This window comes from Arachis hypogaea, chromosome 2 (assembly GCF_003086295.3).
Source record: "Arachis hypogaea cultivar Tifrunner chromosome 2, arahy.Tifrunner.gnm2.J5K5, whole genome shotgun sequence".
NCBI classification, from domain to species: domain Eukaryota; kingdom Viridiplantae; phylum Streptophyta; class Magnoliopsida; order Fabales; family Fabaceae; genus Arachis; species Arachis hypogaea.
Window position 1 is genome coordinate 69,338,654 of NC_092037.1, and position 11,353 is coordinate 69,350,006.

An 11,353-nucleotide genomic window follows, 5' to 3' on the forward strand; every position below is an offset into this window, starting at 1 on the left:
AATGCCATACTGGCTCAGAACAAAATATTGACTCAGCAAGTCAATTTGATTTCTCAAAGTCCGTCTGGAATGCAAGATGCACCAGGCAGTACTAAGGAAGCTTCATCTGAAGAAGAAGCTTATGATCCTGAGAACCCTTCAATGGAAGAGGTCAATTACATGGGAGAACCCTATGGAAATACCTATAATCCTTCATGGAGAAATCATCCAAATCTCTCACGAAAGGATCAACAGAGACCTCAACAAGGTTTCAACAACAATAATGGTGGAAGAAACAGGTTTAGCAATGGCAAGCCTTTTCCATCATCTTCTCAGCAACAGACAGAGAATTCTAAGCAGAACCACTCTGACTTAGCAACCATGGTCTCTGATCTAATCAAAACCACTCAAAGTTTCATGACTGAAACAAGGTCCTCCATTAGAAACTTGAAGGCACAAGTGGGTCAGCTGAGTAAGAAAATTTCTGAACTCCCTCCTAGCACTCTTCCAAGCAATACAGAAGAGAATCCAAAAGGAGAGTGCAAGGCCATTAACATGACCTACATGTCCGAATTTGGAGAGGAGGAAGAGGCAGTGAACGCCACTGAGGAAGACCTCAATGGACATCCACTGGCCTCCAATGAGTTCCCTAATGAGGAACCATGGGAATCTGAGGCTCATAATGAGACCATAGAGATTCCATTGGACTTACTTCTGCCATTCATGAGCTCTGATGAGTATTCTTCCTCTGAAGAGGATGAGTATGTCACTGAAGAGCAAGTTGCTAAATACCTTGGAGCAATCATGAAGCTAAATGACAAGTTATTTGGAAATGAGACTTGGGAGCATGAACCCCCTTTGCTCACCAAAGAACTGGATGACTTGTCTAGGCAGAAATTACCTCAAAAGAGACAAGATCCTGGGAAGTTCTCAATACCTTGCGCCATAGGCACCATGACCTTCAAGAAGGCCTTGTGTGACCTAGGTCAAGCATAAACCTCATGCCTCTCTCTGTAATGGAGAAGTTAGGAATCTTTGAGGTGCAAGCTACAAAAATCTCACTAGAGATGGTAGACAATTCAAGAAAACAAGCTTATAGACTTGTAGAGGATGTTCTGGTAAAAGTTGAAGACCATTACATCCCTGCTGATTTCATAGTCCTAGAGACTGGGAAGTGCATGGATGAATCCATCATCCTTAGCAGACCCTTCCTAGCCACAGCAAAGGCTGTGATTGATGTTGACAGAGAAGAATTGATCATTCAAGTGAATGAAGAATCCCTTGTGTTTAAGGCTCAAGGATATCCCTCTGTAACCATGGAGAGGAAGCATGAAGAGCTTCTCTCAAAACAGAGCCAAACAGAGCTCCCACAGTCAAACTCTAAGTTTGGTGTTGGGAGGCCACAACCAACTTCTAAGTTTGGTGTTGAACCCCCACATTCAACCTCTAGTTTGGTGTTGGGAGGTTCCAACATTGCTCTGAGCATCTGTGAGGCTCCATGAGAGCCCACTGTCAAGCTACTAACATTAAAGAAGCGCTTGTTGGGAGGCAACCCAATGTTATATTTATTTATTTTTCCTTTGTTATTTTATGTTTTCTGTAGGTTGATGATCATGGGAAGTCACAAAATCAATTGAAAAAGCAAAAACAGAATGAAAAACAGAAAGAAAAACAGCACACCCTGGAGGAAGACCTTGTTGGCGTTTAAACGCCAGTAAGGGTAGCAAATGTGCGTTTAACGCCCAGTCTGGCACTATTCTGGGCGTTTAACGCCAGAAAGGGGCACCAGACTGGCGTTAAACGCCAGGAAAGGGCAAGAAGCTGGCGTTAAACGCCAGAAATGGGAACTAGCCCGACGTTTAACGCCAGAATTGGCACAAAGGGCATTTTTGCTCGCCACTTGGTGCAGGGATGACTTTTTCTTGACACCTCAGGATCTGTGGACCCCACAGGATCCCCACCTACCCACCACTCTTTCTCTTCTTCACCCATTCACCAATCACCTCAACACCTCTTCCCCAAAAACCCCTCACCTATCAAATCCCATATTTCTCTTCACCACTCACATCCATCCTTCATAAAACCCCACCTACCTCACCATTCAAATTCAAACCACTTTCCCTCCCAAACCCACCCATTCATAACCGAACCCTACCCCTCTCTCCACCCCTATATAAACCCATCTTCACTCCTTCATTTTCACACAACCTAAACACCACTTCTTCCCCTTTGGCCGAACCACAAAAGCCATCTCCATCTCCTCTATTTTTTCTTCTTCTACTCTCTTCTTTCTTCTTTTGCTCGAGGACGAGCAAACCTTTTAAGTTTGGTGTGGTAAAAGCATTGCTTTTTATTTTTCCATAACCATTTATGGCATCCAAGGCCGGAGAAACCTCTAGAAAGAGAAAAGGGAATGCAAAAGCTTCCACCTCCGAGTCATGGAAGATGGAGAGATTCATCTCAAGGGTGCATCAAGACCACTTCTATGAAGTTGTGGCCTTGAAGAAGGTGATCCCCGAGGTCCCTTTTAAACTCAAAAAGAGTGAATATCCAGAGATCCGACATGAGATCCGAAGAAGAGGTTGGGAAGTTCTTACCAACCCCATTCAACAAGTCGAAATCTTAATGGTTCAAGAGTTCTATGCCAATGCATGGATCACCAAGAACCATGGTCAAAGTGTGAACCCGGACCCAAAGAATTGGATTACAATGGTTCGGGGGAAATACTTGGATTTTAGTCCGGAAAATATAAGGTTGGCATTCAACTTGCCCATGATGCAAGGAGATGAACACCCTTACACTAGAAGGGTCAACTTTGATCAAAGGTTGGACCAAGTCCTCACAGTCATTTGTGAAGAGGGCGCCCAATGGAAGAGAGATGCAAGAGGAAAGCCAGTTCAACTGAGAAGGCATGACCTCAAGCCCGTGGCTAGAGGATGGTTGGAGTTTATCCAACGCTCAATCATTTCGACTAGCAACCGGTCCGAAGTTACTATAGACCGGGCCATCATGATTCATAGCATCATGACTGGAGAAGAAATAGAAGTTCATGAGGTTATAGCCCAAGAACTTTATAAGGTGGCGGACAAGTCCTCTACCTTGGCAAGATCAAAGAATCATGAGAGAGGAGCAACAAAGGCAAGGAAGAGACATTGAGGAGCTCAAGCACTCCATAAGATCTTCAAGAGGAAGAACAAGCCGCCATCTCTAAGGTGGACCCATTCTTTAATTTCCTTGTTTTATATTTTCCTGTTTTTCGAAAGATCATGCTTATGTTTATCTATGTTTGTGTCTTTTGATCATTAGTGTCTTAGTGTCTATGCCTTAAAGTTATGAATGTCCTATGAATCCATCACCTTTCTTGAATAAAAAATGTTCTTAATTGAAAAAGAGAAGAATTGCATGAATTTTAAATTTTATAACAGATTAATTATTTTGATGTGGTGGCAATACCTTTGTTTTCTGAATGTATACTTAAACAGTGCATATGTCTTTTGAATTTGTTGTTCATGAATGTTGGCTCTTGAAAGAATGATGAAAAAGGAGACATGTTACTGAGGATCTGAAAAATCATAAAAATGATTCTTGAAGCAAGAAAAAGCAGTGAATACAAAAAAAAAAAGAAAGGAGAAAGAGAAAAAGAAAGAAATAAAAGTGTGATCCAAGGCAAAAAGAGTGTGCTTAAGAACTCTGGACACCTCTAATTGGGGACTCTAGCAAAGTTGAGTCACAATCTGAAAAGGTTCACCCAGTTATGTGTCTGTGGCATGTATGTATCCGGTGGTAATACTAGAAGACAGAGTGCTTTGGGCCACGACCAAGACTCATAAAGTAGCTGTGTTCAAGAATCATCATACTTAACTAGGAGAATCAATAACACTATCTGGATTCTGAGTTCCTATAGAAGCCAATCATTCTGAATTTCAAAGGATAGAGTGAGATGCCAAAACTATTCAGAGGCAAAAAGCTAAAAGCCCCGCTCATCTTATTAATACTGATCTTCATAGATGTTTTTGGAATTCATTGCATATTCAATTCTCTTTATCTTATTTGATTTCCAGTTGCTTGGGGACAAGCAACAATTTAAGTTTGGTGTTGTGATGAGCGGATAATTTGTACGCTTTTTGGCATTGTTTTTAGTATGTTTTTAGTATGTTTTAGTTAGTTTTTGTATATTTCTATTAGTTTTTAGTTAAAATTCACTTTTCTGGACTTTACTATGAGTTTGTGTGTTTTTCTGTGATTTCAGGTATTTTCTGGCTGAAATTGAGGGACTTGAGCAAAAATCTGATTCAGAGGCTGAAAAGGACTGCAGATGCTGTTGGATTCTGACCTCCCTGCACTCGAAGCGGATTTTCTGGAGCTACAGAAGCCCAACTGGCGCGCTCTCAATGGCGTTGGAAATTAGACATCCTGGGCTTTCCAGCAATATATAATAGTCCATACTTTGCTCGAGATTTGATGGCCCAAACCGGTGTTCCAAATCAGCTCAAAACTGCCCGGCGTTAAACGCCGGAACTGGCACTAGAATGGGAGTTAAACGCCCAAACTGGCACAAAAGCTGGCGTTTAACTCCAAGAGAAGTCTCTACACGAAAATGCTTCAATGCTCAGCCCAATCACACACCAAGTGGGCCCTGAAGTTGATTTTTATGTCATTTACTCATTTTTGTAAACCCTAGGCTACTAGTTCTCTACATATAGGACCTTTTGCTATTGTATTCTCATCTTGGTTCTTCTGGTTTCCTCTCTGGGACCGAAGCCAATGATCACTTTTGTTCTTATATATTTTTAACGGTGGAGTTTCTACACACCATAGATTAAGGTGTGGAGCTCTGCTGTACCTCGAGTATTAATGCAATTACTATTGTTCTTCTATTCAATTCAGCTTATTCTTGTTCTAAGATATTCGTTTGCACCCAAGAACATGATGAATGTGATGATTATGTGAAACTCATCATCATTCTCACTTATGAACGAGTGTCTGACAACCACTTCTGTTCTACAAGCAAACAAGGCTTGAATGTTTATCTCTTGGATCCCTTGATCGGAATCTTCATGGTATAAGCTAGAATTGATGGCAGCATTCAAGAGAATCCGGAAGGTCTAAATCTTGTCTATGGTATTCTGAGTAGGATTCAATGATTGAATGACTGTGACGAGCTTCAAACTCCTGAAGGCTGGGCGTTAGTGACGCAAAAGAATCACTGGATTCTATTCCAACCTGATTGAGAATCGACAGATGATTAGCCGTGCCGTGACAGGGTGCGTTGAACATTTTCACTGAGAGGACAGGATTGTAGCCACTAACAACGGTGATGCCCAACATACAGCTTGCCATGGAAAGGAGTAAGAAGGATTGGATGAAGACAGTAGGAAAGTAGAGAGACGGAAGGGACAAAGCATCTCCATTCGCTTATCTGAAATTCTCACCAATGAATTACATAAGTATCTCTATCTTTATGCTTTATTCATATATCATCCATAACCATTTGAGTCTACCTGACTAAGATTTACAAGGTGACCATAGCTTGCTTCATACCAACAATCTCCGTGGGATCGACCCTTACTCGCGTAAGGTTTATTACTTGGACGACCCAGTACACTTGCTGGTTAGTTGTGCAAAGTTGTGATAAAGAGTTGAGATTGCAATTGAGCGTACCATGTTGATGGCACCATTGATGATCATAATTTCGTGCCCATGCGCTTTATTCTTGAAGAACCAATGATGTCCTTGAGTTCTTCTATGTCTCTTCCTTGCCTTTGTTGCTCCCCCCTCATTGCTCTTTGATCTTCTCTAATTTCATGGAGAATGATGGAGTGCTCTTGATGTTCCACCCTTAATTTATTCATATTGTAACTCAAATCTTCAAGAGAAGTGTTGAGTTGTTCCCAATAATTTTTGGGAGGAAAGTGCATCCCTTGAGGCATCTCCGGAATTTCTTGGTGATGAGCTTCCTCATGCGTCTCTTGGGTTCCATGAGTGGGCTCTCTTGTTTGCTCCATCCTTTTCTTAGTGATGGGCTTGTCCTCCTCAATGGGGATGTCTCCTTTTATGATGACTCCAGCTGAGTAACATAGATGGAAAATAAGATGAGGAAAAGCTAGCCTTGCCAAGGTAGAGGATTTTTTGGCTATTTTGTAGAATTCAAGGGAGATGACTTCATGAACTTCTACTTCCTCTCCATTCTTGATGCTATGAATCATGATGGCCCGATCTACAGTAACTTCAGATCGGTTGCTAGTGGGGATGATGGAGCGTTGGATGAACTCCAACCATCTTCTAGCCACAAGCTTGAGGTCCAGTCTTCTTAATTGAACTGGCTTGCCTTTGGAGTCTCTTTTCTATTGGGCTCCTTCAATACATATGTCCCTAAGGGCTTGGTCCAACCTTTGATCAAAGTTGACCCTTCTTGTGTAGGGGTGTGCATCTCCTTGCATCATGGGCAAGTTGAATGCCAACCTCACATTTTCCGGACTAAAATCTAAGTATTTCCCCCGAACCATTGTAAGATAGTTCTTTGGATTCAGGTTCATACTTTGATCATGATTCCTAGTGATCCATGCATTGGCATAGAACTCTTGAACCATCAAGATTCCGACTTGTTGAATGGGGTTGGTCAGAACTTCCCAACTTCTTCTTTGAATCTCATGTCGGATCTCCGGAAACTCCTTTTTCTTGAGCTTGAAAGGGACCTCAGGGATCACCTTCTTCTTAGCCACAACATCATAGAAGTGGTCTTGACGGGCTTTGGAGATGAATCTCTCCATCTCCCATGACTCGGAGGTGGAAACTTTTGTCTTCCCTTTCCCTTTTCTAGAGGTTTCTCCGGCCTTAGGTGCCATCAATGGTAATGGAAAAATAAAAAGCTTATGCTTTTACCACACCAAACTTAGAATATTGCTCGCCCTCGAGCAAGAGAAGAAAGAAAAGAAAAGAAGAAGAGAAAATATGGAGGAGAGTGGAGAAAGGGGTATTCGGCCAAGATATAGGAAAGGGATTTGTGTTGTGTGAAAATTAAGGAGAATAGAGGGGTTTATATAGTGAGGGGAGAGGGAGTAGGTTCGGCTATTTAGGGTGGGTTTGGGTGGGAAAGAAATTTTAAATTTTGAAGGTAGGTGGGGTTTATGGGAAAGATTGGATGGATGTTGAGAAGAGGGGAGAATATGGTAGGTGGGGATCCTGTGGGGTCTACAGATCCTGAGATGATTGATGAGCGGATATTTTATACGCTTTTTGGGGGTAATTTCATGTAGATTTTAGCATGTTTTTATTAGTTTTTAATAGAATTTTATTAGTTTTTAAGCAAAAATCATATTTCTGGACTTTACTATGAGTTTGTGTGTTTTTCTGTGATTTCAGATATTTTCTGGCTGAAATTGAGGGAGTTGAGCAAAAATCTGATTTAGGCTGAAAAAAGACTGCTGATGCTGTTGGATTCTGACCTCCCTGCACTCGGAATGGATTTTTTGGAGCTACAGAAGGCCAATTGGCGCGCTCTCAATTGGATTGGAAAGTAGACATCCAGGGCTTTCCAGAAATATATAATAGTCCATACTTTGCGCGAAGATAGATGACGTAAACTGGCGTTCAACGCCAGTTCCATGTTGCAGTCTGGCGTCCAGCGCCAGAAACAGGTTACAAGTTGGAGTTCAACGCCCAAAACACGTTACAACCTGGCGTTCAACTCCAGAAACAGCCCAAGCACGTGAGAGGCTTAAGTCTCAGCCCCAGCACACACCAAGTGGGCCCCAGAAGTGGATTTCTGCACCAATTATCTTAGTCTACTCATTTTTCTGTAAACCTAGGTTAATAGTGTAGTATTTAAACAACTTTTAGAGACTTATTTTGTACCTCATGACATTTTTAGATCTGAATTTTATACTCTTTGACGGCATGAGTCTCTAAACTCCATTGTTGGGGGTGAGGAGCTCTGCAGCGTCTCGATGAATTAATGCAATCACTTATATTTTTCCATTCAAATATACGTGTTCCTATCTAAGATGTTCATTCAGGCTTAATTATGGAGAAGGTGATGATCTGTGACACTCATCACCTTTCTCAACCCATGAATGTGTGTCTGACAACCACCTCTGTTCTACATCAGATTGAATGAATATCTCTTAGATTCCTTAATCAGAATCTTCGTGGTATAAGCCGGATTGATGGCGGCATTCATGAGAATCCGGAAAGTCTAAACCTTGTCTATGGTATTCCGAGTAGGATTCCGGGATTGAATGACTGTGATGAGCTTCAAACTCCTGAAGGCTGGGTGTTGGTGACAGACGCAAAAGAATCATTAGATTCTATTCCAACCTGATTGAGAACCGACAGATGATTAGCCGTGCTGTGACAGAGCATTTGGACCATTTTCACTGTGAGGATGGGAAGTAGCCATTGACAACGGTGACACCCTACATAGAGCTTGCCATGGAAGGAACCTTGCATTATGCTATTGAGTTGAATATTACATTGCAGGAATTCAGAGGACAAAGCATCTCCAAAACCCCAACATATTCTCCATTACTGCACAACAAGTAATTATTTCACGCTCTTTTATTTTTCTAATAATTCAAACCGATAATTTTAATTGATATCCTGACTAAGAATAATAAAATAAACATAGCTTGCTTCAAACCAATAATCTCCGTGGGATCGACCCTTACTCACGTAAGGTATTACTTGGACGACCCAGTGCATTTGCTGGTTAGTAGTACGAGATCATAAGAAATCTTGATTTTGATATTGGGATTAAAATTTCGTGCACCAAGTTTTTGGCTCCGTTGCCGGGGATTGTTCGAGTTTGAACAACTAAAGGTTTATTTTATTGCTTAGATTAGGAATAATTTATTTTTGTTGCTATATAGTCATTAAATTCTGAGTCCTTTATTCCCTTTTCAAAATTTTTTCAAAAATATTATTTTTCTTTATCAAATTTTTAATTTTTCCTGAGTTTAGTATTTTCTTCTAAGTTTGATGTCAATTACATATTTTATATTTTCCCTTTAAATTTTCGATTTGTGCTCTTTGATCTTCAAGTTGTTCTTGTTGATCTTTAATTTTTCTTGTTCTGTGTCTTTTCTTGTTTCACTTGTGTTTTTCCAAAGCATTAGTCTTCCAAAAGGAATATACCTATTCAAAACAAGTGTTACATTTACTGCCCAATTGGCTAGAGCATTGGTCTATGTTCTTGGTGATTGGGTATCTTCTTTTTTAAAATCTTTTTCAAAAATAATTTTTCTTGATTTAATGTTGTGCCAAACTTTAAGTTTGGTGTTTTCTTGTCAATCTTTTTATAATTTTCGAAAATTTTATTGAAGTTTTCTAAAAATTTTAAGTTTGGTGTTCTTTCTTTTGTTCTTGTGTTCTTGTGAATCTTCAAGGTGTTCTTGAGTCTTTCTTGTGTTTTGATCTTAAAATTTTTAAGTTTGGTGTTCCTTGGTGTTTTCCCTCCAAAATTTTCGAAAACAAGGAGCATTAGATCTAAAAATTTTAAGTCTTGTGTCTTTTATGTGTTTTTCTCTTTCATCATAAAATTCAAAATTCAAAAAATATATCTTTTCTAACTATTTTTAAGCTATTTTTTTCGATTTTTTTTTAAATTCAGATTTCAATTTCAAAATTTTTGAAATCTTACCCTCTTAAGATTTAAAAAAATTCTTTTATATTTTATTATCTTTTTCAAAAATATCCTAACCACTTTCTCTCTCTCCTCAAATTTTTTTTTCGGAAATCTTCACAAAACATTTTCAAATTTTTGTATTTCGATCTTTATTTTTTTATTTCGGTTTTATTTTATCTTATTTTACTTTATTTTACTATTTCAAAAATAAATTCTTATATTTAATAAAATAAACAATATCAACATCCATATCATCTCCTTTGCTCCATCATGGAACTAAGTGGAAATGAACAGTCCAGAAGGACTCTGGGGTCATATGCTAACCCCACTACTGCTTCATATGGGAGTAGTTTATGTATACCCTCCATTGGAGTTAGTAGTTTTGAGTTGAATCCTCAGCTCATTATCATGGTGCAGCAAAGTTGCCAGTATTCCGGTCTTCTACAAGAAGAACCTACAGAGTTTCTGGCACAATTTTTACAAATTGCTGATACGGTACATGAAAAGGAAGTAGATCAGGATGTCTACAGATTATTACTGTTTTCATTTGCTGTAAAGGACCAAGCTAAGAGGTGGTTAAATAACCAACCCAAGAACAGCATAAAGACATGGAAACAGCTGTCAGAAAAATTTCTGAGTCACTATTTTCCTCCAAAACGGATGACACAGCTAAGGCTAAGCATCAAAGGCTTCAAACAAGGAGATAATGAATCCCTTTATGATGCCTGGGAGAGATACAGGGAGATGCTAAGAAAATGCCCCTCTGAAATGTTTTCAGAGTGGGTGCAATTAGACATCTTCTATTATGGGCTTACAAAGAGAGCTCAGATTTCTCTAGACCACTCAGCTGGTGGATCTATACATATGAGAAAAACAATTGAAGAAGCTCAAGAGCTCATTGATACAGTTGCCAGGAATCAGCACCTGTACCTAAGCAGTGAACTTCCCAAGAAGGAAAAGGCTAAAACAGTAACTGCTGAACTCAGTCTTGCAGATCAAGCTGCTGAATTCAATCAGCAATTAGATTTTCTAACAAAACAGTTAGCCGAATTCAAGGATATACTACTAGAGACAAGAATGGCTAATATGAATATGGAAATATAGTTGAAGCAAACAGAACAGCAGTTATCAAAACAAATAACAGAAGAATGCCAAGCAGTTCAATTAAGGAGTGGGAAAACATTAAATACCTCACTTCAAGGTAGCAGGAAGCCAAGAAATGAGCAGACCACCCAAAATCCATCTGAGGACAATCAGAGCCCAGAGAGGAATGACTCTGGCGCCCAAACGCCAGAAAATGGGTGGAAAGCTGGCGCTGAACGCCCAGACCATGGTCAGTCCTGGCGTTCAACGCCAGAAACAAGCAATGATTTGGCGTTGAACGCCCAAAGAAAGTACATTTCTGGCATTCAGACGCCAAAAATAGGCAAGGAGCTGGCGTCTAACGTCACTCCAGCTTCCACCCCTGGCATTCAAACGCCAGTGGGAGATCAGACACATACAAGTGCTGATAGCAACCCCTCTAAAAAGGCTTCTCAACCCACATCTGTAGGCAATAAACCTACAGTAACTAAGGTTGAGGAATATAAAGCCAAAATGCCTTATCCTCAAAAACTCCGCCAAGCGGAACAGGATAAGCAATTTGCTCGCTTTCAGACTATCTCAGGACTCTTGAAATAAAGATTCCGTTTGCAGAGGCACTTGAGCAAATACCCTCTTATGCTAAGTTCATGAAAGAGATCTTAAGTCATA